At 31.2% G+C, this 26,728-nt stretch overlaps 1 long non-coding RNA gene and 5 other non-coding genes across 6 annotated transcripts; all 6 read right to left on the bottom strand.

Moving 5' to 3' along the window:
* Nucleotides 1-7,277: 7,277 nt before the first annotated feature.
* Nucleotides 7,278-8,683, bottom strand: LOC113787111 (uncharacterized). The gene is made up of 2 exons (XR_003473396.2): nt 8,595-8,683; nt 7,278-8,335 (listed from the first exon to the last, which is right to left on the bottom strand). It is a non-coding gene; the product is annotated as an uncharacterized lncRNA (long non-coding RNA).
* On the bottom strand, nt 7,286-7,393 carry LOC113787354 (small nucleolar RNA snoR97). Its single transcript, XR_003473862.1, has one exon. It is a non-coding gene; the product is annotated as a small nucleolar RNA snoR97 (small nucleolar RNA).
* On the bottom strand, nt 7,558-7,671 carry LOC113787315 (small nucleolar RNA Z278). Its single transcript, XR_003473822.1, has one exon. It is a non-coding gene; the product is annotated as a small nucleolar RNA Z278 (small nucleolar RNA).
* On the bottom strand, nt 7,910-8,003 carry LOC113787287 (small nucleolar RNA Z223). The gene has a single exon (XR_003473795.1). It is a non-coding gene; the product is annotated as a small nucleolar RNA Z223 (small nucleolar RNA).
* Nucleotides 8,066-8,153, bottom strand: LOC113787384 (small nucleolar RNA U36a). Its single transcript, XR_003473890.1, has one exon. It is a non-coding gene; the product is annotated as a small nucleolar RNA U36a (small nucleolar RNA).
* LOC113787394 (small nucleolar RNA snoR134) lies at nt 8,410-8,550 on the bottom strand. The gene has a single exon (XR_003473901.1). It is a non-coding gene; the product is annotated as a small nucleolar RNA snoR134 (small nucleolar RNA).
* Nucleotides 8,684-26,728: the final 18,045 nt, after the last annotated feature.

Here is a 26,728-nt window from a genome sequence, read left to right as displayed (position 1 = left end):
AACGTTAATATTTTTTTAAAGATAATTAAAATATTATAAAATGTTCATCTATATTTTTTTAATGTAATATTATATTCTTCATTTGTCCTTTATTTAATTTTGTTCATATGAATTTGTTGATGTGGCACGCTGAGGTGAATTATAAGTATAAATCAAGTATTTAACTTTACTAATCATACAAAAAATTAGATTTGTAGTTGAAAAATTGGAAAAGTTCAATATTTGATTTATGAGTTATAATTAACTCAACGTGGAGATTTTGGTCGAAGAAAGGGTTATGACAATGGTGATTGGTGGTAGATGTGTTTGTTATTGGTTACAGTGGTAAGAAAAAGAAAAAGGATAAAAAAAAAAGAAAGAGAGAATGCTCCAAAAAAAATGAGAGAGGAAGAAAACATCGACAAGGGAGAAGACATAATAACAAGATGGCAGCACTAAGAAAAAACTATATTAACAGGTAAAGCAAACTCCCAAAGAATGATGAACTTTTCTCTCCATAACTCATTCTCATTCATTCCATAATCAAAATGTTAAAGTCTAACTCATTCTTGTTCATTCCATAATCAAAATGTTAAAGTCTAAAATTTTTACGTTTTTACAAATACAGCTATTAGATTCATGTTGTACCAATGATCAAGAAAAAAATAACCTCCAACTTTTTGAAAAATGATATCCCCATTGTATAAAATGTCACTTTTTCTTATTTCATATATATTATAAGAAATGATTATAAATTAAAAAAGAAAATAAAGATTTTACAAAATTATTCTTATTGACAATTGGTATGTGTTCCCTTACAGTGAATGCAAAATGAAATATAAATTTTATGAATAATGTATATTTGTATTAAGTAAAGCATAAACTCATAACCAATTTATTGTTTAAAAATAAAGCATTCGAGCAAGATGCGCTAGAAGATTTTGCACGTGAAAATATTTTGAAAACAATTGTGGTCAAATACCAATCAAGTTCTTGATCAATATATCATATGACTCGTTCATTTTTTTTAACAGTATGATATGACTCATACTTATGGCTCAAATGAGCACAAATTTTGCAAACTTTAGTAAGTTTCATTTAGCTAAATTTGTAAAAAGTTAGAGAAATAATGGTTTGGGAGCATCGATGCATTGTAAAAGAGTGTAGATACAATAAATAGTGATGTTAATTCAAATATTACCCTATGATGTACAACATTTTATTTAATGTTACAATCGATAATTTATTAATGATAAGTATGTAAATGGAGATTCGAACGCTAAAAGTTTTATGAAATACTTATGTACTTTTTTGTAGGTTAAAACAACATTCCATTACCCAACAACTGCAATTTTCTCTAAAACAATATTTCATTAACAATATTTGACCCTTTCAATCATAGATGAGACTTACTATCCCAAACCCCTATCTACTTGGTTATCGAGATTTCCTCCCAACCTTTACGCCCCTTCAACCCAAAATCTTGGGATACCCAGTGTCGTGAATGTCATACAACGTATAGTGACTTAAATGATTTTAAAAATTGTGATTCTATCTAGACTAGGATCATTCACCAATATTTACTGCCTTTGATTCACTTTTTCTGCATATTTGGGTGGATATGGAAAAGCCAAACAATTACAGGATCTCATTTTGTTTTGATGACACAATCATTGTATATTAAACCAGCATATAACTTGAACTCCTACAATCAATTCATCAAAATTCTTTTTGTCTTTATTTGTAGTTGGTTTTCCATTTGTTGTGAATTGAAAAATAAGGAAATCCCACATATGAGGGATATCACACACTAGTAGTGTTTATAGGATGGTGGTATGGAACTTGGCATTAAGAGCTTGAGTTATAATTCTTGGGAAACACGAGTGCAAGTGTGAGGGGGAATCAAAATTGGGAAACATAAGTGTGAGTGAAAAAGAGCAAAGAAATGAATGGAGGAGGGTTTCCATCGAATATACCAATTCTAGATGAGAAGAACTGAGAGAGATGGAATGCATCAATGAAGTCGTTGTTGGGAGCTCAAGAAATGTTTGAGATTGTCCAAGAAGGTTATGAACAACTGGGAGTGAATCCTAAAGAAAGACAACAAACAACTTTCAAAGATTTCAAGGCATTGTTTTACATCCAGCAGAGTGTGGATTCAAACAATTTTGAAAGGATCTCAAAGATATCTACATAAAAAGAGGCATGAGATATCTTGGTGAAGTATTACACGAGTGGTGAAAAAACCAAGAAGATCAAACTTCAAATGCTAAACTACAAAGAGATTATGGTGAAGATCAACTGGCCCAGGCAGACAGTTCCGACTTAGATGAAGTGTTATTGATGGCTTCTACAAGCATGGAGGATGATTGTCCTGGATTGTGATATCTTGACACAGGGTGCTCAAATCACATGATTGGCCATAAAGATTGATTTGTAACTATTGATGAGAAGGTAAAAAGGGAAATCAGATTTGTAGACAACATCACAATAACAGCTGAAGTAGTTGGCAAGATCTTGATTCAAAGAAGGGATGACAAACAATCTTTCATATGTGATGTGTTGTATGTGCCAAATATGAAGAACAAACTGTTAAGCCTTGAACAATTGTTGGAGAAAGGATACTCTATGAATATGGAGAATGGACAAATGAAGATGTTTGCTAATGCAAATAGGATTATCTTGAAGGCACCACTATCCAAGAACATAACCGTCAAGATTGAGATTGAGATTCAGATCAATGAAAATCAATGTTTTGCTGCAGAAATCAGGAGGGAAGATTGGTTGGGGCACAAGAGGTTTGGACATCTGAATTTTAGAAGTCTTTAAATGCTGCAAAGCAGTGATATGGTGAAAGGAATTCCATAAATTCAAGTGCCAAAAGAGATATGTGAAGAATGATGTCTAGCCAAGCAACATAGGAATTTATTTAAATCAGAATTACCAACTAGATCCTCAAGAACGACGGAGGTGATTTTTTCTGATGTTTTTGGTCCATTTGAAGAAATGTCAATAGAAGGTCATTTCTACTTTGTATAATTCATTGATGATTTTATAAAAAAAAAATATGGATATATCTAATCAAGAGAAAGAAAGAAGTGCTTGAGATACTTAAAAAATTCAAGAGAATGGCTGAAAAACAAAGTGGTTTAGTTTGAAAATTATCAGGACAGATGGAAGATGAAAATATAATTCTCATTAATTCCATGATTTTTGGGAAAAAGAAGGAATATTGCATGAAGTGACTACACCATACACTCCCCAACATAATGACACAACTGAAATGAGAAATAGAACTATAGTAAACATGGTCAGGAGCATGTTGAAGGGGAAGAAAATGGCCAATAGATTATGGGATGAAGAAGTATCAATTGCACTGTACATTTTGAATAGGTGTCCAACCAAGAGGCTGGACACAAAGACACCAGAAGAAGTTTGGACTGGAAGAAAGTCAGTTGTGAATCATTTGAGAATGTTTGGCTCATTGTGCTTCAGGCATGTGTTAGCTCAAAACAGGAGGAAGCTTGATGACATGGCTGAACAAATGGTGTTGTTGGGTTATGATGCCACTAGGGCTTACGAGCTATATGACCCAAACAAGAACAAGGTGGTGATAAGCAGGGACGTACTAGTAGATGAATCAAGAGGTTGAGACTCGACAATGAATGCAACCAGCCCATACATACAACCAGACCAGCCAGGAGTGCAGTAGCAGTTGAACTAGTTGAGGACCAGCCAACAGATGCAGCAAATCAGCCAACTTCTGAACCTGTGAGGAGATCTGCAAAAGCTAAGCAACCTTCAGTCATACTGTAGCTATATGAAGTAACATCTGACTCAGCGATCAATGCAGATGGAGAATTAATTCATTTTGACTTGCTTGTGGAATCAGAACCAATAAGTGATGAAGAAGCATTGAGTGATCATAGATGGAGAGCAGCAGTGCATGAAGAGCTCAAAGCCATAGAGAAAAACAAGACATGGGAGCTGATGAGCCTTCTAGTGAACAAGATACCAATTGATGTGAAATGGGTCTATAAATTGAAATTGAAACCTGATGGACATGCTGTCAGGTACAAGGCCAGACTTGTAGCAAATAGCTTTTTGCAAAAACATGGGTTGGACTATGATGATGTATTTTTCCCAGTAGCTAGAATTGAAAGAATATGGATGGTAGTCTCAATGGCTAGCTACAAAGTCTGGTCTATGCATCAGCTGGATGTTAAATCAACCTTCCTCAATGGATCACTAGATGAAAAGGTGTATGTGAAGCAACCACTTGGATATGTGAAAACAGGCAAAGAAGATCATGTGTACAAATTGAACAAAGCCTTACATGGCCTAAAGCAAGCTCCTATGACTTGGAACAAGAGGATTGACAGACTCCTCATATAGCAATAATTTGAAAAGTGTGAATGAGCATGAAGTTTATGTCAAGAAGGGAGCAGGAGCACCTGCACTTCTGATATGTCTTTATGTTGATGATTTACTGCTGACTGACAGTGATGAAGTGAAAATCAAAGAGTTCAAAATCAGAATGGAGAAGGAATTTGAGATGACTGATTTGGGCATGCTTGCATATTTCCTTGGCATTGAGTTTGAAACAAACAAAAAAAGGAACTTTTATGCATAAAAAAAAGGTATGCAAGTGATGTATTAAAAAGGTCTAAAATGCAATGGAAGCAACACTTCATCACAATCAGGGTTGGTGTTGTCTAAAGAGGGCAATAATGTGTTGATTGATCATACAACCTTCAAGCAAATTGTAGGATCTGTGAGGTACTTGTGCAACACTATGCCAGATATCTCATATAGTGTTGAGCTGATTAATAGGTACATGGAAAAGCCTAAGACATCACAATACATGACAGCAAAAAAAGATCTTGAGATACATAAAGGAGACCATTGAGCTTTGCATGTTGTATTCCACAATATTGAATGAAGATGAAGCTGAACTTGTTGGCTTCATTGATGTTGATTGGTGTGGAGATAAAGATGATAGAAAGAGTACCATAAACTACGTATTTACAATCAATAACTCACCAATCTCATGGTGTTCAAGGAAGCAAAGCATAGTCGCATTGTCTACTTGTGAAGCTGGATATGTGGCTGCATCCATGGGAGCATGTCAAGCTGTATGGCTGGCAGAATTGATGGCAAAACTGGAACTAAGAAGTAATGATGCAATGAAGATAAAGATAGACAATAAATCAACTATAGACCTAACAAGACATCCAAGTGTCCATGGAAGGAGCAAACACGTAGAAATAGGATTTCATTTTCTAAGGGATCAAGTAATGAAGGGCAGAATAAGACTGGAGCACTACAATACAAATGATTAAAAGGCTGACATTTTAACAAAAAACTTGAAGAGGGTAAAGTTCCAAGAGATGAGGATCAAACTTGGATTAAAATCAAATTGAATTACTTTGAATTAGGGAGCATGTTAAATGTAGTTCAAATTGATTTGTAATTAGTTAGTTAGAATATAGTTAGAAGTTAGTTAGAATATAGTTAGAAGTTAGTTGAGGTTGCTATAACTTGTACAGTAAAAAAAACTATTTTTATAAAAAGCATAAGAACCAAGGACATAAACAAATTTTTTTTGACTGAATTTCAGACTTTTAATCATTCTCCAGATTGATAATCAATCTCTGTTTCTTGAACTTTCTGCTTTCTTCTCTTTTCTTCTCAATTTCAATTCCTTTAAACTATACAATTTGTTCCAACACAAAACACAAAGAAGTAAGGAAAATAAAGGGCATGGAGATTAACTCAACAAAAAAAGCACATTGTGTTAAACTATAAGTGGCGAACCTTGCTTAGCAAGTCAGCGAGTCAAACCGAATTACCTAGCATAGAACTGTAGCGGGCTTGGGAACCCTTGTACAATTCGAACCTTGAAGAAGCTCGTTTATGAAAAAGGGTCCAATTTAATACTCTTGTTTGAAAGAGAAAAAAAAATTCCCTTAGGTACGAATAAAAAGGTAGTGCTACCCCATCAAGTAATCTCATTATTATTTTTCGAGATACTTTAAATTTGTTCAACTTGTGTGACCTTGGCTACACAAGTGATCCTTCCGCATGGTGGATACACAAGTGATCCTTTTGCATGGAATAATAACCATGATGAAAGTAATAACATCAAAGCTCGACTAAACCGGTGCATTGCCACGCCTGGTTGGCTTTCTCATTTTAATAAAGTTGAGGTCACTAAGTTAGTTTGTCATACATCTAACATTATGCTTATCTTGCTTAAACTTTATGCTAAAAGGAATGGACGACGTCAGATTGAGAATTTGAGAGCAAGGCCTATCAGGCCTGATTTTGAGATACTAATTTTGAGAGCAATGTCTGTCAAGCCTGGAATATGAATGGTTGTCTTAATTATTTGAAACTTTCGCGATGTGTGGAGAATTCTTATAGATTAGATGGATATAGATTGACAGAAGTTAAAAATGAATTATCTGGACTCAACTCCCGCTCTCATCAAGTGGAATCCACTCTTGATTTAGTTTTAAGCGAGGATATTTGGTGGGATCAACGACCACGAGTCTTATGGGTTGAGCATGGAGATTGCAACACAAATCTTTCATCAAATAACTTCTTAGAGGTATATTCAAATTGGGTGAATAAGATTATAGATGGCAAAGGTATATCGATGAGGAAGACATTGCCCACACCTTCACCACCATCTATTCCAGATTGAAGAAGTTGTTGGGTTTGTTCGAGATAGCATAACAAATAATATGACAAATGTTATAGATCAAGTGTTCACAAGAAATGAAAATTTTACTACCTTAACCATGAAACCTATATTTAAGTTTGGATCCTTGTATGGTATGCCAACCATTTTCTCTCAAAAATATTGACAGATCGTGGGTGATGATACATCTCATATGGTGTTCAATATTTTAATCGTGATGGAGATTCTGTAATCATCGGCCATATTTTCTTGCTCCTGATTCCTGATTATTCTTGGTGTTACCTATAATATCCAAATTGTTCAAGAACCACGATTTTTATTTAGGTTAAATTTATTAATCTTAACAAATTTGCATTGATTTTTATTTCGGTTAAATTTATTAATCTTGACAAATTTGTAGCTTCAATGCATTAAAACTTGCTTTCATTACTTAACAGGTTAAGTATCTTAGTGAACATTGTTTTCCATAACCAATAGAAAAATGAGAAATGCAAAGTTTATTAGCATATATGTGAGCCATACATGTGATATACTAACTTTATTAGCATGGATGTGACTCAGATATCTGATATTGTACATTACTAATTCAATATATTCAAACAATTTAGTGTTGTTATTTAACTCTCAACTCGTGGTTCAAACAAGAGATGAAGCTGATGACAACACAAACAATATTTGAGTTTTTCAGACACTGAAAATCCAGATGATTCAGAGTATAGTACAACTCACAAATAAAAATGGTTTATAACTTCTAAGGTCGAAATAAAGAGTATAGTAAAACTCACAAATAAAAATGGTTTATAACTTCTAAGGTCGAAATAAACAATACATACAGACGGCTTAAGATATCATGTTCTAAATGCATATTTTTGACTCAGTTAAATCCATTAATGTCATATGAATGGAGCTTCTCCAAGTAGGTTCTCCCTGAAGACAGGGGCTTGGCTTCACAACACCTCAACAAATTGGATTATATCATCATCAGCAATGTCACAAGCTAGCAATATACAAATTAATCACGAAAATACAAGGACATTAAAACAATCAATACAATAATAAAACAAATAACACAATCAATTTTAACCAAACAAAAATCCGTGTTAGTTTAAAAAAGATAAGTATGATTAAAATCAAATATCTTTTAACGATACTCTGATTGCTACACTGATTGCACATATGAATTTAATCCTTAAAACATTAATTAAAAACAACTTTTTTGCAAAATTGAGGCTCAGAACATTAGACAGCTCTAACAATCACGATTTTTCAGAAGCAGAACTGGCATGAAGCTGTAATTAGAAATCATCATAGCCAACAATTATCAATAAACAAAACCAACATTACAAATTTCAATTAAAATAAAAAGGAAAGATAATATTCAGGCTCATATAAAGAAATTCAACCATGTTTCAGTCCTTAATACTTCATCGAGAATCTCAGAAGCGCGGATAATATGTAATCATAGCCAAGAATTAAAACAACCCTAATAAAAACGAGATAAAAATCAATTTTTATGAATTAATAATTGATAATGTAAGAGGTGTTTTCTGAGGGACAATAAGAAAAAGAAAAGACCTCAAAATGAAAACGACCGCGTTTGAATTTTTGCCTGAAGGACTAGCTCAAAATTCCAAAGTGTTTGAAAACAAGCTGAAGGTAAAGCGAGGCAAATTAAGATTTCAAAACTAATAAAAAGAAATTAGCAATCGAAAATAGCTAATCGAGAATGTAGCCATTACTTTGACACAGATTCAATCGTGGAATAAGTAAGACTGAACTGCAACACGAACGGCATTGATTTTGCACGAGCAATGGGGCTTTCACCTCATACATTATTCAGAGAAGCCCGGGGTTGCATCGTGCGTATAATTTAATAGAAAAAGAAGCTAAATCGAATCGAAAATCTTACGTTAAATTGACTTAGAGGAAAATGGGAAAAGTTTGCATCCGTACCGCAAAACCCTAATCTTTGATATGTTAAAAAGAGTTAGAAGTTAGAGTCTTATATACGCGTGCGTGTACATGCGGCTCATACACTATAGTAGTTTTAAAATACCAAAATAGGTACCATTTTTTTTTTCAAAGAAAATATACAGTATTTACGGTTAGCTTCCAATTATGTTAGACACTTCAAATTAAAGATTTATTATTTGCAATATTTTGAAATATTAGTAAAAATAAAATACAAAAATTTAAGAGATCAAAACTGACAAGAACAATCTTAATGGATTAAAATGACTTTATTGTTAAAAAATTTATTAGAAAATTCAAAGAGATAAAGTCATGTTAGGGATAAACCATGTTTAAAAGAGTGTGATGATTATTTATATAAATCAGCATAATTTATTGAAAATATCTGAAATATTAGAAGGAAAAATATTACATCAATGAAGATCAACAATGTGAAACCACAAATTAACAATCTTATAAGTACATTGATTATCTTCTCTAAACATGTGAGAGTTAATACATCTTAGTCTTTTAACCATCTCAAGACAAAAAAATCATCTATTTCTAATAGACTAAGGAAGAATAATTCCTAAAAGTCAGAATTGTAAATTGAGAATGATATTAAAAAAAAAGAATTATCTACTATATCTATGTATAATTTATTTCTACAAAATATCAGATTAAATAGAACGATTTTAGAAAGAATATCATAAAATCTTATGGCCGGTTGTTCCTATAGAAACCATATATTTTATTTGAATTATTGGATTGAGGACAACAAACAATAAACTGTAACAAAATCGGTATATATTTAGAATACTAGAAAGTGTCATTTATTTTTGAAGGTTTTTTAATAGCTACCATAATCGTTGCTCAGTATACAATGCAATTGTAATCTCCAACGTAATAGGGAAGCTTCAGATTTTTTAAAAGACCCAAAACTCATTTGTAAAAAAAAACCTAAAACTCATAACCTAAAAGTGAGTGAATTTTTTAACAGCTTTTTATGATTGAAAATTTTAGAACACATTTATATTTATTTTTAAAAAATATTCAAAATTTACTACTTTTTTGAATTTTGTTACATTGAAACTCTCGAAACAAAAGTATTTTGAAATTTTTAATATTAAAAGATCTGAAATATAAAAATATTTCAGAGTTTTGAAAATAAAAAGCTTGCAATACATTTTTATAATGACTTTTGGTATTTTAATTTGAAAAAAATAGCTTTTTTTAAAACAAAAATTGTAATTGCTAGAAGCAATTACAAAAATTGCGGATTATGTTTGTGATCTCATTATTAAAATTAATTGGATTTTGCAACTTAAAAATTATATAAGTGGAGCCTAATAATTTTAATGGTTGGATGATGAACATGACCTCTTTACGTTTGATTCAAATATGAGAGGATCTAAATTCACATATTTTTTTTAATTTTCGTGAGATAGTCATTAAAAGGACAAAACTTGTCATAGAATATACTTAAAAGACAATGTAAGCTCAAAAATTTCACATATGAGATCGTGTATATACCTCTTAAAGTGTAAAGGAGGCGGTTGTCAGTGCTGCAAAGTAGCAAAACCTATATTTTGTCCACACGAACGACCAGCCTTGTAAAGCAGGATGCTAGTTGGCAGCTACAACGAACAAGGCATAATATGACTAAGGATTGGAGTGAAAGAAGACACACAACACTTATCCTCCTTGTCTTGATCTAGTGGACCTTGCACAGTACAAGCTCAATCTTATCTATAATTTTATTTCTCCAATTAATCGTTCGAGCATGTGATATATAGGTTTCCACTAAAGTGGCAGTTAGGGCTGGAAATGAGTCGAGCTTAGTCGAATTTAGGTTTAGTTCAACTCACCTCGAACATAATTGGTTCAGCTCAAAACTTGACTCGAGCTCGTCACAAGCGAATTTTTTAGCTTGAATTTGACTGGATTTGTAATACCTTAAATTTTCTAAACTCTAATTTCTGCAATTTTGTTGTATTTTGTGTTGAATTGCTTAGGCTATTAAGCCAATTTTTACTTTATGAAATTAATATGAAATTAAGTACGAAAAATATATCTTGTTAGTGTTAGCAATATGTTTAATATATATATATATATTTGGAGATCTGATTAAAATTATTTATCGAATAATAATTAATTAGGTTATAGAGAATTTATTATCGACAAAAATTTTAAGATGTCACATGTTACTGAAACAATCATTTGTCAATTCAGTTATGACGAGAGTAAATATTTTTCTTAGAATAGATTGAAAAATGAGTGACGGGACATAAAATGGATTAGATATTTTACTATTCTAGATATTATGTTCAAAAAAGTAGTAGGATATTTTAGAGTTAAATGTGTGTTTAAGATTAAACTATTTTATTTATATTAGAGAGCCTTGGGGACCAAGTAGCTCATTTATTGAAAAATATAAAGCAAATTTATCTTCCCATTTTTCCATTTCACGCCAACATCATCATCTTTTCACTTGGGTTTGTTTGTCAAATGTTGGCAGCAGAATAACACACACAAATCCTCTATTTCAAAACCAACCAAGAATAATTTAAAGTAGAGTTGTGAATCAAAGTTGTTCCTTGTTGCTGGGTGGTGCTATTGATATAGTTTTTGAGGTGAAAAACTTTTCTTTTTCTTTCCCTCTCTATATGAACGAAATTATCCTTGTCTTTGTAGAAAGTATTTTCATTTTTTCCTTGTAAAAGTTAAGAGTCATCTTGTATGAAACTTTAATGCCTGAATTTGAAAAACGAATCCAAAAGCTCTTTCTTTTTTTCTTTTTTCAGCAATGAAATGGCATATGAAGGAGGTTTGTTAGTAATGTATATTGTTATTGGTGTTTTGAAAAAAAAAATTAATATTTGTTATTGATTTTGCTAATAATGGTTAGAAAAATAATTGATTTTTGATGTGTTTGAGTTATGTAATGAGTTTTCAAATAAATGAGATTGAGCTGAAGTTGAAAATTTATAAGAAAATTTAGTTTTGTTAAAGTAGTAAAAAGTTCAAATTTTAACTAAGTTAAATTGTTTAAGCAAAAAGTTAGATTGAAATTAAAATGTTTAGAGTTAAAAACATTACTCTTTTAATTACTCTTGGGCTGAGTTTAAAGAAGAAGTTTAGAGTACTTTATTAACTCAAATTTTTGTGCTCTAAAGATTGAGTGATATAACTTGAATGATAAAAAGATTTAATTTTGGAATTATGATGTGGTTGAATAAATTTTGGCGGTGACCAAATTTTTATAAATCTTTATGTCTATGTAGTTAGCTCATTGAGTCTCGAAAAAGAATCAAGATCGTTGACATCGAGTTAGCGGTGGAGAGATTTCTGATATATTAATGTTGTTTTGGTTATTAAAGAAAAATGATTTTTCTTAGTTTATGCCTTTCGAAAAATAGTTGTTATGATTGATGATCAAGAATGTGATTATTAAATCTTTGAATTTGTGTTTTAAGGAAAATTAGTGAATTGTGATTTCAAGTTTTTATATGTATACTTTCAATTTATAGAAAAGTCTGCATGAATTTAATTAAAGTTTCAAGTTTATTAAGTAAAGGTTAAAAATCTTGACTTAGAATTTCATTTTTTTTAAAGATTTCAAGTTTTATGAATTAAAATATAAGCTTTATTAATAAGAAAAGAAAGAAAGAAAAAATTCAATATTATTTTGAAATGAATGAAACTATTTCAAAGAGTTAGAACTTTGAAACTAGAAAAATATTTATTGATATTTTTGTGTGGTTATGTTGTTATGAGGTAAATACTTCGATTAAACATTTAGTCTTTAAAAATATAGTAGATCAAACTTGTAGTTATTTGAAACAAAAATAAATGAGTTAGGACAAATTTGAGAAAATTTATGGTTGTGTGAAAAATTTTGAGAAAAATAATTTAAGACGTTTCAAATGATTGTTAGTGAATTATATGAGAAATTTAAAGGATAATAACTTCTAAAAATATGTTTTATATGTTGAAAGTGTGTATTGTGGATAATAATACTATTAGTCCTTACACGTTTTAAACTTTTTTAGTAAAATATACTCTAGGTGGGTTAGGAGTAAAAAAAAGGTTTGTAAGGTAGTTAAAGTCTCAGGGACTAATTTGACTAAGTCAAACATGATTTGATTGAAGGTGTTGACACGAGCGAGATTTTCGTTGTGTTTGATTATGGTAGCAATAATTGTTGAAAAAGCTATAATTGAGCAAATGGCTGATTTTCAAATTTTTAGTTTGCACATAGGGACCTTATATGTATAATAATTGTGTGAATATGTGATGATTAATATTGATGTGATTATGCATTCTTGAGTGATAATATGTGTTACTACATGTTATGAATGTTATTAACGAGAATGTGTCTTGAGTATGCTCTGTGAAATGTATGAAAAATTATTTGTGTTTAATGGATATTAAAAGGGGAGTCTTTTAATAGCCGCATTTACATAATTATTATTGTGAAAAAAGTTAGAGTATGCTCATGCATTTCACCGTTAGTGGTGACCGTGATGGGTCATAGTGTTAGTGGTGACCGCGATGGCTCACATGATGGTTCTATGAGTTGATTGATCCATCTTATTCGTGTAGGTATGTGATAGACTAAACTCTGGTAAATCATGTTGATCAATGATAGGTGGCACCTCGGTAATTAGTACTAGTTTGTGAGAGGTAGTAATTAGTATTGATCCATTTATGAGGAAGTTACTTCGAAGAGAGATACTACGTTAGAAGGAACTTGTGCAGTGTGTGGAGGTCACCCTTGTTACTGTAGTTATTAGTGGATGATCATATTAGTTTTTTTGTTGAATATGGCCTTAGTGTTTTTCTTTTGGTGGTTGTACTTACTTGTTATGCCATTTGAAGTTACCAATGCACCAACAATTTTTATGGATTACATGAATAGGATCTTTAGCCCATTTCTAGATAAGTTTGTTGTAGTGTCCATTGATGATTTATTGATTTAATCAAGGAATGAGGATGAACATGGAGAGTATTTGCGTCAAGTTCTTGAAGTTTTACTCGAGAAGCAATTGTATGCCAATATGTCAAAGTGCGAGTTTTGGCTAGAAGAAATGAACTTCTTAGGACATGTGATAACCAAGGAAGGAATCGTTGTGGATCCGACAAATATTGAGACAATCCTCTCTTGGAAACAGCCTTAGATTATCACATACATACGAAGTTTCGTCGGAATGGCAAGATACTACAGGAGGTTTGTTGAAGGTTTTGCTAAGATTGTAGTTCCATCGACACAACTCACTAGAAAGGATCAATCGTTCGCATAGACAAAGAACTGTGGGGAAAATTTTCAGTTACTAAAGGAAAAGGTGACAACCTCCCTAATATTGGTCTTACTACAATCAGAAGAACCATACACAATTTACTGTGATGCATCTCACCAAGGTTTGGGATGTGTTCTGATGCAACACAAGAAGTTGTAGTCTACGCCTGAAGACAATTGAAGACTCATGAAAGAAACTATCATACTAATGATTTAGAGCTTGCTGTTGTAGTTTTTACATTAAAGATCTACAACACTACTTATATGGATGCACGTTCACAGTGTCTAGTGACTATAAGAGTTTGAAATATTTGTTTGATAAGAAGGAATTGAACATGCATCAGAGAAGATGGATGAAGACTCTCAAGGATTTTGATTTCACATTGCAATACCACCTTTGGAAGACCAATGTTATAGCTGATGCATTGAGTAGGAATAATGTGTCAGTGTCTTCTGCAGTAATGGCTAGACAACAAGAATTGTGGGAAGTATTTAGAAACTTACACTTGGATGTAGAGTTTGCACAAGGAATTTTGAAATTCAGAATGATTAAAATTTTGAGTGGTCTACTTAAAGACATTTCGAATTTTCAAGATGACACATTAATCCAAGAGAGGATGAACCTAATAGTGCAAGGGAAGACGACTGAGTTTAAGATTGGACTTGATAATATTTTGAGATGTAAGGGAATGATTTTTGTTCCGGCAGTTGCAGATATTAGGAAATTCAATTTTAGAAGAGGCTCATAAGAGAAAATTGAGTATCCATCCTGAAGTAAAAAAGATGTATCAGAACTTGAGGCACAATTATTGGGGTCGAGTTAGAGCTTCATCTTCCGGTGAATAATCCTCTATTGACTGTCTCTGAGGTAGTGAGCTATTTTGAGATTTCAGCGCCACCGAAGCCTCCTATTACGTAGGTAGACTTGCCCTCTGAGGAAATTGATCCCTCTACGGCTAAAGAGAAGGAGGAACTTACTTTGAGGAAAGATATTGTGTCAGAAAGAACTTGTGCACTGTGTAGAGGTCACTCTTGTTACTGTAGTTGTTAGTGGATAATCAGATTATTATTTGTTGTTTTAAAGGATCTTGGTGTCTTTCTTTTTGTGGTTGTACTTATATGATTTTGGGATGATTGTATCCATGACATACTTTGATAATTGACTTTTTGGTGGGTCCATGATCCATTGTTTTTTAAGCGACCATGGGAAATATCATTCTTCGAGCAGTACTTTTGCGCATGTGTCTCCCGATAATACCTCTGGGATATGAGTGATGTCTGATAGATCTCATAGCCCTGGTGTATCTTCTAGTTGTATACTTTATGACAATATGATTTTGACCTATGAAGGAAGCAAGCAACTTCAAGAAGCAAAGACCAACCTTCTAGTCAAAAAGTATGAGTTATTTAAGATGAATGAAGATAAAAACATTGAAACAATGTTTTCTAGATTCCAAACTCTAGTCTCATGATTAAAGATACTTGAGAAAAGTTATACTATTGTTGATCATATAAAGAAGATACTACGAAGTCTGCCAAGCAAGTTTAGACTTATGATCACTTCCATTCAGAAATCAAAGGATCTTAATGCTCTTAAGGTGGATGGATTAATCAGTTATCTCATATCACATAAAATTGAACTTGCAGAGGATCCCAAGAGCAAGCAACCAACCAACCTTAGCTTTGAAATCCAAGCAGAAGAAAGTTATGAAGGCAACAACAGAAAGTTAGCACCTCAACAAGGGCAACTCCTCTTTCATTGGTGTATGGAATGGAAGCAGTACTTCCAATTGAAGTTGAAATTCCCTAGGTCAGAGTCTTGATGGAAACAAAACTAGAATAGGTAGAGTAGGCACAATCATAATTTGATCAATTGAATCTCATAGAAGAAAAGGATGATAATTTTGTGTCACTGTCAACTATATAAAAAAAAAACTTGAAAAGGCCTACGAGAAAAAGGTTTGTCCTCGAATGTTTCAAGAAAGGGACCTAGTGTTAAAGAAAATATTGCCTATCCAAAAGGATTCTCGTGGAAAATGGACCTTGAACTACAAGGTGTTGGAACCTAGTTGGTTTTAAATTTAGAGTTTTGATATTAAATAAAGTATTTTATGAGAATAATATATTTGAGTTCTAAGAGTATGAAAGAAGATTCATGTTTTTGAAGAAAATCTAAAATAAGATTTGATTCAAAATTATAATTGATGAAAATCTAAAATAAGGTTTGATTCAAATTTGTAATTGAAGAAAATCTTTGACCAAGTTGAAAAGAAAATATGGTCAATATTTTAAAAAGATTTGATCAAGATTTGATCAAAATTTGAAAAAAATTTGATCAAGATTTATCTACAACAAAATATAAACAAAATCAATTTGAAGAGTTTATAAACTCAATCTAAACAAAATAGAAATATAATCAATTTGAAGAATATACAAACTCAATCTGAATAAGATACGATTCAGAATTAAAAAAGGACTAAATTGAACCCCAAATTTTCACTATAAATATACACTCAAAGTTGAAGGAGAAAAGCTTCAAAAAGTAGAAAAGAGTAGAAGAACTCAAGCTCAAGATTCAAAATTTATCTTAGATTTCAAAGAGGGAAACACTTGTTCGAATGTAAAATATTTTATGAGTGTTCTTTTCTTAGAGTGTGAGAGTTATTATTATTATTATTATTATTATTATTATTATTATTATTATTATTATCAACTTTGTTAGAAACAACTACTCAAATTCCAATCTTTTGTATCCAACCAATAGTTGTTTAGTAGAAGATCTGACTTTCAAGTTCAAGGTGGTTAGTTCCTTCTTCAATTTGGGGTTGTCAAGTTCTTAGGAGAAGACTTGGTTTGTAAGGTCAAGGTGGTTAGTTCCTCAAAAGTCTAAGGTTGTTAGGGTGTTTGGGAAGACTGACTTGGATGGTTAGATGCTTTGTAATTCAAGGTATTTGAATTAGTGGATTAAAGCCTTTTGAATGTGGGGACTGGATGTAGCCAAGATAATGGTGAACCAAGATAAAGCTATATGTCAAATTATTTATGCTTTCATTGTTTGTTGCCTTTGAATTCGATTGCTTCTAGTCTAAGTAATTAACAAAAACAAATCAACCTTCATCAGATTAGCAAAAAAGTATTAACTTTGTCAAACACAATTCGAACCCCTTTTCGTGTTTGCACCTTCACGAGGGACCATATGTTATGAAAAAGGATTTCTCTAGAGGAGGTCTAATACTCACAGAGATGGATGGAGAGGAAGTTCCACTCTTAGTAAATTCAGATGCAGTCAAAAGATATTATACTTGAACAAAAAACAAATCATAAGTTCAAGATTTACAAAGTTGAGACATCTCAAATTAAGGCAATCTTTATTCTTGGAAGCTGGCCAATTGGAGTTCTAAATTACAAGAGTGTCTAGTAAAGCTAAACACATTCATCTATACATTGCCACCCCGAACCTGCAATATTTTTTGTCCTCAATGTAATTTTAATGAGTTTTCATTTCCTAATGTTGTCATTTAGTGTCGTACATTATACCTTTTTCTAAAATAACTCGTTTTGATGGTTGATTTGGGTACCAAATGATAAAATTGTTTATGTTGCAGATGTTCTAAGCAACCAAATTGAAACACCAGTCATGGTGCCTGGTCAATGGATGCTTGCAATATGTGAAGGCAAAAAGGTCTATGTTCCAAGACCTACCAAATAGAAGGCAACTGACACTAGAGAAAGAAGGATTGGTCAATACAATACCTATCAGAACCAGAACCATATGATGAACCAAAAATATCAAAAAAAAAATTAGAGTATCAATATAATCAAAACTGGCAGAGAAATCACACATATCAACAAAATCAAAACTGACAGAGTAATCACACATATCAACAAAACTGAAACTACTAGAAGGATCAGAATTACCATCGGTTCCAAAATTACCAGAGGAACCTGATACATCAACAAAAATAGAAATGTCATATAAACAATCAGAATTAAGAGACTTCTTTGAACACTTCAATCGAATTCATCAAGACTACAAACCTGGAGTGGAATTCAAACCCCTTCATCTAGACTCCCTAATCAGAAAATATGCAAACTCATAATCTGAAAAGCAGAAAAGAATAACTAAGAGGGTTTTCATAGTGAAACTTAAATTGTTAACATATAGGTGATATCTTTCTTTAAATTTAATTATTGTCTAGTGTAATGTTTACTGTGATAACATCAAGCTTGATCTTAAAAATCAAAGCTAGATAAGTATTTTGCACGTTCTCAAAAATTTAGAGGAACAAGGAGATCCACATAATCTGAACACTTCAGCAAAAGTAGCATACAAGTTTGGTTTCCAAAAACAAGCATAAACCACCAGAAACATCACCGATGTTTTGGTTGTATTAAGTACATTCTTCAATTATCTGATTTATAATATGTTATATGACAAACAACTCGACCTTAAAAAGTCAAAGCAAGATAATGAAAGTGCAAGTTTATCGAAACCAGAGGAAGAAGATGCAGACAAATCAGAAGAACTTGAAAAATCAGATGATAAAAACAAATCAGAAGAATATGACAAATCTTCGAAGGATATCACTTTGTTTTGCTCACTCTCATCAATTAAGCCTACCACTTTTGATGAAGCATTGACATATGGTGGAAGGGTTTTTGCAATGCAAGAAGAGTTAAATAAATTTAAGAGGAATGATGTTTGGGATCTAGTACCTAGACCAAAGAAGAACATTATTGGAACCAAGTGCATTTTCAAAAACCAGCTAAAAGAAAAAGGTGAAAAGGTCACAAACAAAGCAAGACTTGTCGCACAAGGCTAAATTCAACAAGAAGGCATTGATTACACTAGGACATTTACTCCATTGATCAGGTTAGAAGCTATATGATAACTCTTCATCATATGCATATTTTTCATTGTTTTTAGTCTTATTTATCTTTAATTATTAGTTAATTTAAGGAGTTATTTGATATATTTTGTTGATTTTAGTTCTTGCATTTAATGAAATGTTTAAGTTCTTATTTCCTTGATTAAGTAGAGATTTTCCATATTTTTGCGTTGTTTCTTTGTTTTAGTGTAGTGTTGAATTTTGGTGAGAAATCAACATGACCTATATGGAGTAATTCAATCATATATGCAGTGGTAAATGTCCAATTAGAGTCAACACAAGTTCAAATGAAAGCTAAGATCCATATCTAAAACTTTCATGAAGACACCAGAACCAAATTCAGACTCAAAAGAGGAGAATATTGCACTAAACGCAATACATAAGATGTTGTGCACTTGAAGCGCGCCCGATTCACATTTCCACAATATTTTCACATATTGATTCTGTCCAGGTGCACCTGAAGCGTGCCTGGGGCGTGCGAAGCACATCATAACACATTAAAACATGTTTTTCTCACTTTTTAGGTATCTTTTTTATTATTGGGAAGTTTGGAGACTTTGTTGTGGTAGAGAAACTCAAAGACAATCGTTTCTAACACCATTGAATCAGTTTTATCAAAAATCATTCATGGATTGTTCTTGTAATTCTTGTCAAATCTCTATCTTTTTCTATCTCTATCATGAGTAACTAAACTCTATTTGTTAGGGATGAGTGTAACAAGATGAAATCCTTATTTTTCAGATTTGATTTCTAGTTATATGTATGAGTTTATTGAATTATTTTTCTCATCTCTATGCTTAACGCTTTTTATTGCTTGATCAACATTAAAATGTTCTATGATTATATTTTGAAACTGAAGTGGACTTTACGAAAGCTTGAGATGATAAATTCATGAAATTGTAGTATAGGGATAGATGAAGGTCGTGAAATCAATTAAATTTGTTGCAAAGGCAGTGATTTGAAAACAGAATTCTTGTACCATAAAGCTTAATTCTAATTTTAATTCCACTAAGGAATTATGGGTTATTTTCAAATTAAAAGTTCTATCACTAAGACATTAGGGTAAGAATAATAAGAGAATTCAGTATTAATTCAATATAGGAGTTTAGTATCTAGGATCAAATTAAAAACCAATGTTGGGTTCGAAGTGAAACTCATCCCTGACATTTTTCATATTATAAATGATCAATTTTATTACCGTTGTTAATTTTAAATATTATTTCAATCAGTTCATAAACTTTTTGTTCAGTTTTAGTAATTAAGTACAAATCGATATTAAAACGCAATCCTTGGGTTCGACACTCGGTACTACCATTTTAATTATTACTAGCAACGATTTAGTACACAACAATATCACTATTCATATTCTACTTTATTTTGCTTCAAATACTAACACTACATTATTTCAAATGGATGTTAAAAGTGTCTTTCTAAATGGTTATATAAATGAAGAAGTTTATGTTAAACAACCCCCAAATTTTTGAACATTTTAAATATATAAATCATTTCTTAAAACTTAGGAAATCTATTTATGATCTAAAACAAGCACCAATAGCATGGTATGATAGACATGGTAATTTCTTGCTTAAAACTAACTTTGAAAGAGGATAGATAGATGACACACTCTTTAGAAAATAAATAGAGATGAAATTCTTATTATTCAAATTTATGTTGATCATATTATTTTTGGATCTACTAATGGCACTTTTTGCTAAGAATATTTTAAATTAATGCAGCTTGAATATCAAATGAGTATGATGGAAGAACTTAAGTTCTTCTTAGGGATACAAATTCAGGAAAGTCAAAAAGGTATATACATTCATCAAACTAAATATACAAAAGAGCTTCTCTTGAAATTTTAGATGAGTGATTGACAACCTATGGCTACATCAATGCACTCAACTTTTTCACTTGAAAAAGATGATTCAGACCAAAAAGTTGACACAAAAAAAAAAAAAAAACTACAAAAGAATGATATAATCCCTATTTTACCTTACTGCTTCCATACCTGACATCATGTTTAATATATGTGTATGTGCAAGATTTCAAGCTGACCCTAGTGAATCCCATTTAACTATTGTTAAGAGAATCCTTAGATATCTAAATTATAACCAACCTTACCTTCTTCTACAAGAAATCTCTTAAGTAAAAACTTAGTAGATAATGTGATTATGATTATGTTGGAGATAAACTTGAGAGAAAGATCACTAGTGGTAACTGCACCTTTCTAGGTGACAACTTAATATCTTGATCAAGTAAGAGATAAAACACCATTGCAATGTCAATAACAGAGGTTGAGTACATTTCAACAGTTAGCTGCAGTTCTCAACTACTTTGGATAAAACATCAACTTGAAGACTACAAGATCCTATAATCCAACATTCCCATCTATTGCGATAACACTTCTGTAATTTTTCTAACCAAAAACCCTATCCTACATTCTAGAGTTAAACACATAGAGATCAAACACCACTTCATTAAGGACTTTGTTCAAAAAAGGGTATTAAACATTCAATTTGTAGACACTGAACACCAATGGGATGACATATTAAACCTTACATTCATATGTGACTAATGTTGTAATCACATTTGAATAAAAAAAAATGAAAAGAGAAAAAAAAAAAAGTTTTACTTTCTAGTCTTTTTGTCTATGAAAAAATAGGGAGAAATATATTTGATATTATTGGGGAGAAAATGATACTAAGACTTAGGGGGAGCCCTAAGTTAGGGGAGTCAAAGAAATATAAAGAAAAGTTATTATAAAAAATACAAGTTTTGTCATCATCAAAAAGGAGAACATTGTTGGAACCAAGATGGTTTTACATTTAGAGTTTTGATGTTAACAAATGTTTTTTATGAGAACAATATATTTGACATCAAAGAGTATGAAAGAAGATTCATGTTAATCTAAAGTAAGATTTCATTCAAATTTATAATGGAAGAAAATCTAAAATTAGATTTGATTCAAAATTATAATTGATACAAATTTAAAAATTTGAGAAACATTTTCTAAGTGTTCTTTTCTTAGAGTGTGAGGGTTATTATTATCATCAGTTTTGTTAGAATCAACTACTCAAATTCCAATCTTTTGTATCCAACCCGATAGTTGTTTCATTCCTTCTTCAATATGGGATTGTCAGGTTGTTAGGAGAACACTTTGGCTTGCAGGGTCAAGGTGGTTAGTTCCTTCTTCAATATGGGGTTGTCAGGTTGTTAGGAGAAGACTTGACTTGTAGGGTCAAGGTGGTTAGTTCCTCAAAAGTCTGGGGTTGTCAGGATGTTTGGGAAGACTGACTTGGAGGGTCGAGTGTTTTGTAATTCAAGGTATTTGAATTAGTGGATTAATGTATTCTGAATGAGGGGACTAGATATAGCCAAGTTATGGTGAACCAGGATAAAACTATGTGTCAAATTATTTATGCTTTCGTTGTTTTTTGCCTTTGAATTCAATTGCTTCTAGTCCAAGTAATTCACACAAACTAATCAGACTTCATCAAATTAGCAAAAAGTTATCAACTTTGTCAAATACAATTCAACCCCCTTCTCGTGTTTGCACCTTCACGAGGGACCATATGTTGTGTAAAAGGATTTCTCTAGAGAAGCTCTAATACTCACAAAGATGGATGAAGATGAAGTTTCACTCTTAGTAAATTCAGATGCAGTCAAAAGATATTATGCTTAGACAAAAAACAAATGGTTGAAAAATAGGTTCGCTGGGTTGAAAACCAAAAATTCGACCTAAACAAAAATTAGAGTATATATATATATATATATATATATATATATATATATATAAATTGCATTTTTCATCCCTTTCAATCTAACCATTGGTAACCAATCCGAAAACGGTATTTTTTAATCCTTGTCGATTTATGCATTGGTTAACAATCCGAACATGATCATTTGTTCATTCTTGTCGATCTACCAATCGGTAATCAATATGAAGGCAAACATTTTTTTAATTCTTGTCAATTTGTGCATCGGTAATCAATCCGAACACAATCATTTGTTTAGTTTTTCATTACATATCACATTCTTATATGTTTTTTCATTACACATGCAAAACACGTGTTCTTGCATTTCATAATTTATTTAGACAAAATTTAGGTCCTTATATTTAATTATCTTTTACAAAATTTAGGGACCATATGTTGTGTAAAATGATTTCTCTAGAGGAGCTCTAATACTCACAAAGATGGATGGAGTGGAAGTTCCACTCTTAGTAAATTCAGATCCAGTCAAAAGATATTATGCTTGGACAAAAAACAAATGGTTGAAAAATAGGCCCGTTGGGTTGAAAACCGAAAATTCGACCTAAACAAAAATTAGAGCATATATATATAATGAACAAAAATTATATTTAATTATCTTTTACAATGATAATATTTATATTTTCTCGTAAAATATAATTAAATAGGGACAACGTTGTTACCTCAATTTTGCCGACCAATTAAAAATAATTCCAAAAAATAAGTAATAATATGTTAAATAAATATTTTTCAATTATTATTATTAAATCTAAAAAATCATCGTTTTATAAATCAGTTTAGAGTATATATTTACTTAGTTCTTATTACATTATATTTACCACCACAAATAAAATAAAAACAAAAAAAAATTTACTTTTTCTTTCCCTTTGTCAGGGTCAACGTCTCATTTACATGTTTTTTTTTTCTTTTGTTTTTTCCTAATAAAGCTATCATATTTACTAAGAATACAAAAAGTTCAACAACTCTTTTTTCTTTCTATCCATGCACAGTTATGTAATTTCTGCAAAACAATAGAAAATAAGACATCAATTTATGTCATGGACACAAATATTCATTCATATAGCCTATAATATAGAGCCTATAATAAAGAAAAAAAAAAAAAAAAAATTAAATAGAGAAAGTTTTTTTTTTTTTTTTGTTATTTATTTCAGCAAATCATAATATAGAAAATGAGTAATTTTTTTTGAAAAAAAAGAAGGAAGAGAAGAGAGAGGTTTTTTTTTCCTTCCTAAAACAAAGAAGAAAAAAAAGGAAACAAGTTAAAAAAAACACAAAAGGAAAATATAGAGATTCAAAAATCTACTATCCTCTTTCATCAGATCATGTCATAACCATAAATATACCTAAACTCATTTTAACAGCACAACCAACAACAAAAAAATAAAAATATATGAATATGGGAGAGAAGAGAACTATGAATAAATAAAATATGAATACAAGGGAGAAGAGAAACGTGAACCGGCGTAATCAATACATTGCATACCACTGCACACTATCGCCTCCATTTTCATTGTGACCTTTATTGGTACCGGAAAAGACATATACTTCCTCCCTTTCTTTGTTTTTTTTTCTTCTTTGTTTTGTAAACTTTATCATATTGAAATATGTAAATTTTATTTTCCTATATGAAAACTCTGTTTTTCTGAAGGATGCGACTACCTCACTGTTTTGCGACTACCTCTTTCACGTTTTCTTTTCTGATATTTGAACTTTATTTTTTTTTTCTTTTTGAAAGAATTATTGTCTAATATCATAGAAAATTTTACTCTTTAAAAAGGTGTCCAATATCGTCGTGTCTAAGATGATGATTTGACTTGTTTACAAAAAAATAATACTAATATTGATATTTTGTCTTATTCTTTGAATCATATTGATATGTTGATAAAATTATAGGATGACAATTTCGAATAGAGATGCATAGGGATTTATGGTTCTTCGGAAACCCAAAATAAACATTGCATTTATGATTTAATTGAACTCCTTGCAAACTCTCACTGTGACACCCTAAACTCAAATTGAAATAAAAAGTAAAATGCACTAGTTTTAAAAGAGATTCGTAACGGTCCAAAAATAGAGTATAAAAAAATCCTTTTAAAATATAAGGCTTGATATGTCACACTCACACTTACCACAAGACTGTTGCATACAAATTCTTAATTAAAAATCCTTTAACATTGAATATAGTTGAGATTTATTAAACAAATATTTTTGACATAAAAACATGTTCAAAACCTAGAGACAATTTTTATCTCTGAATAATAGATCAAATATAACACAATGGATCCATAGAGTTACAAAACAAAAATGAGTTTCATAACTCAACAAAACACAACAAATTACTTCCACTCAATATCACCTATCAGAGCATTGATCACCAATTGATAACCTGAAATAATTGTGCTCTCGCAAGCGCCAAACACAAGCAACGAGGGGTGAATTTTGAAACATCTAATAGTATAAAATAATTGAGAAGAACATGTAAAATATGAATTACACACAATATTATATTAAATTACAATTAACAATAATAATCAAGGTAAACATTGATACAATCCACAATGAGTAAGTCAACACACAAATAATATGTGAAATATTATTGATCAAAATTTTATAAGAGACCATGTTTTTACTGGTCTCAAAACCTTGAAACCTATAGTTATGTTGGGTGTAGATATTATGCCAACTATTTTCTTTTGAAAATATTAGCATATCGTGAGTGACGATATATCTCAGATGATGATCAATATCCAAAATCCTGAGGGATATCATCATGTTAGCATCAATGATACCTTCCGTTTTCTCATTCCAAAATTGAAGAGGCTTGTGAGAACAGAGGAATTACGTCTAATTTCTCTTTATAATGTTGTTTTTAAAAATATTACCAAAATTATTGCAAATCGGCTTGAGAATATTTTTGTTACTCAGATTTGTCAGCTAAGATCTTGTCGGCTACTCTGAGATTTGTTGGAGAGCAAACTTAGACGATTCTCCATAATTGTGAGTTGACGACGGTCATTGTCATATATTTTTATAATCTTATAATTATTATTTTACTCGCTGTCTATGTTAAAATATTTAACTAAAAATTTGGGAAACACAACCTTTGAAATTTATCTCGATTTCGTCATTTATTTATTTTAATGGTCTTTGTTATATAATATGTTATTAGTTTGATTTACGTATATATTAAAAGTAATTAAATATTGCATTGTTATGCGATTGGATATGTTTTCCATGAATTACGATGAAATTATTTTAAATACGTGTTTTGGAAAATCATTGTTATAATTAATAAATCACTAACATCGTTAGGTGCATCTAGTTACCTCGTTTTGATTAGGGAGAGTTACTTGTTAGATGGAACCACCCTTATGAGAAATGTCATCCGTAGGAGGATAGGGCTATCAACGAGATGTAAGCTCCCTAATTGAAGTGTGATGAAGCGTTACGGGATTGAGAGGAGATGACTATCCGTTAGGTGGAGCCACCCCTAAGGGAAAGGCTACCCTTAGGAAGAAATGACTATCAAAGAGATAGAGTCGCCTCTTGGTTCTCAAAAAAAAAAGTTTGTAATTTTACTTGTTTGATTTTCATAATGATTTTAATGTTATTCATTTTGATTTTGCTTCTCTATAAATGAAATTTTTAATATTTCTATCTGAACAACTAAATTATAAGATTAATGGTTTTATTATGTGTATAACATAATCGCTACAAGATTGAAAAACAGTTTTTTGCGCCTTTTTGTGTTTCTCTTCTAGTTGATGGTGGTTGTTGTCTCCTCACTAAGTCTTTATTACTTACCCCTTCATGTTGTTTATTTTTTTTCTTTCAGATTTGCAGACAGCTGAGTAGAAATCTGTTAGTAGATTCAAGTCTCGACCATATTTCTTTTTTTTTTGGTAGGCCTCTTTGACCGATGACCATTTTTGTAACGTCTTTTGAGTCTGATGTAAATTGCAGCTATTTTGGAGTCTAGAAAGTCTATTTTTTTTTGAAGTGTATTAAGTAATTTGATAATGTTATTTGAATTATGACTGAATTGAAAGTTGAACAGGTATTTTATAAATTTGGGAATGTTGAAGTTACAGAGGATACTCTATTGAAATTTCGAGGAAAAGTATATATATATATA

This window comes from Cicer arietinum, chromosome 6 (genome assembly GCF_000331145.2).
Source record: "Cicer arietinum cultivar CDC Frontier isolate Library 1 chromosome 6, Cicar.CDCFrontier_v2.0, whole genome shotgun sequence".
In the NCBI taxonomy this organism is placed as follows: domain Eukaryota; kingdom Viridiplantae; phylum Streptophyta; class Magnoliopsida; order Fabales; family Fabaceae; genus Cicer; species Cicer arietinum.
The sequence above is the reverse complement of the archived record's forward strand: the minus strand, read 5'-3'. Positions and strand labels throughout refer to the sequence as shown.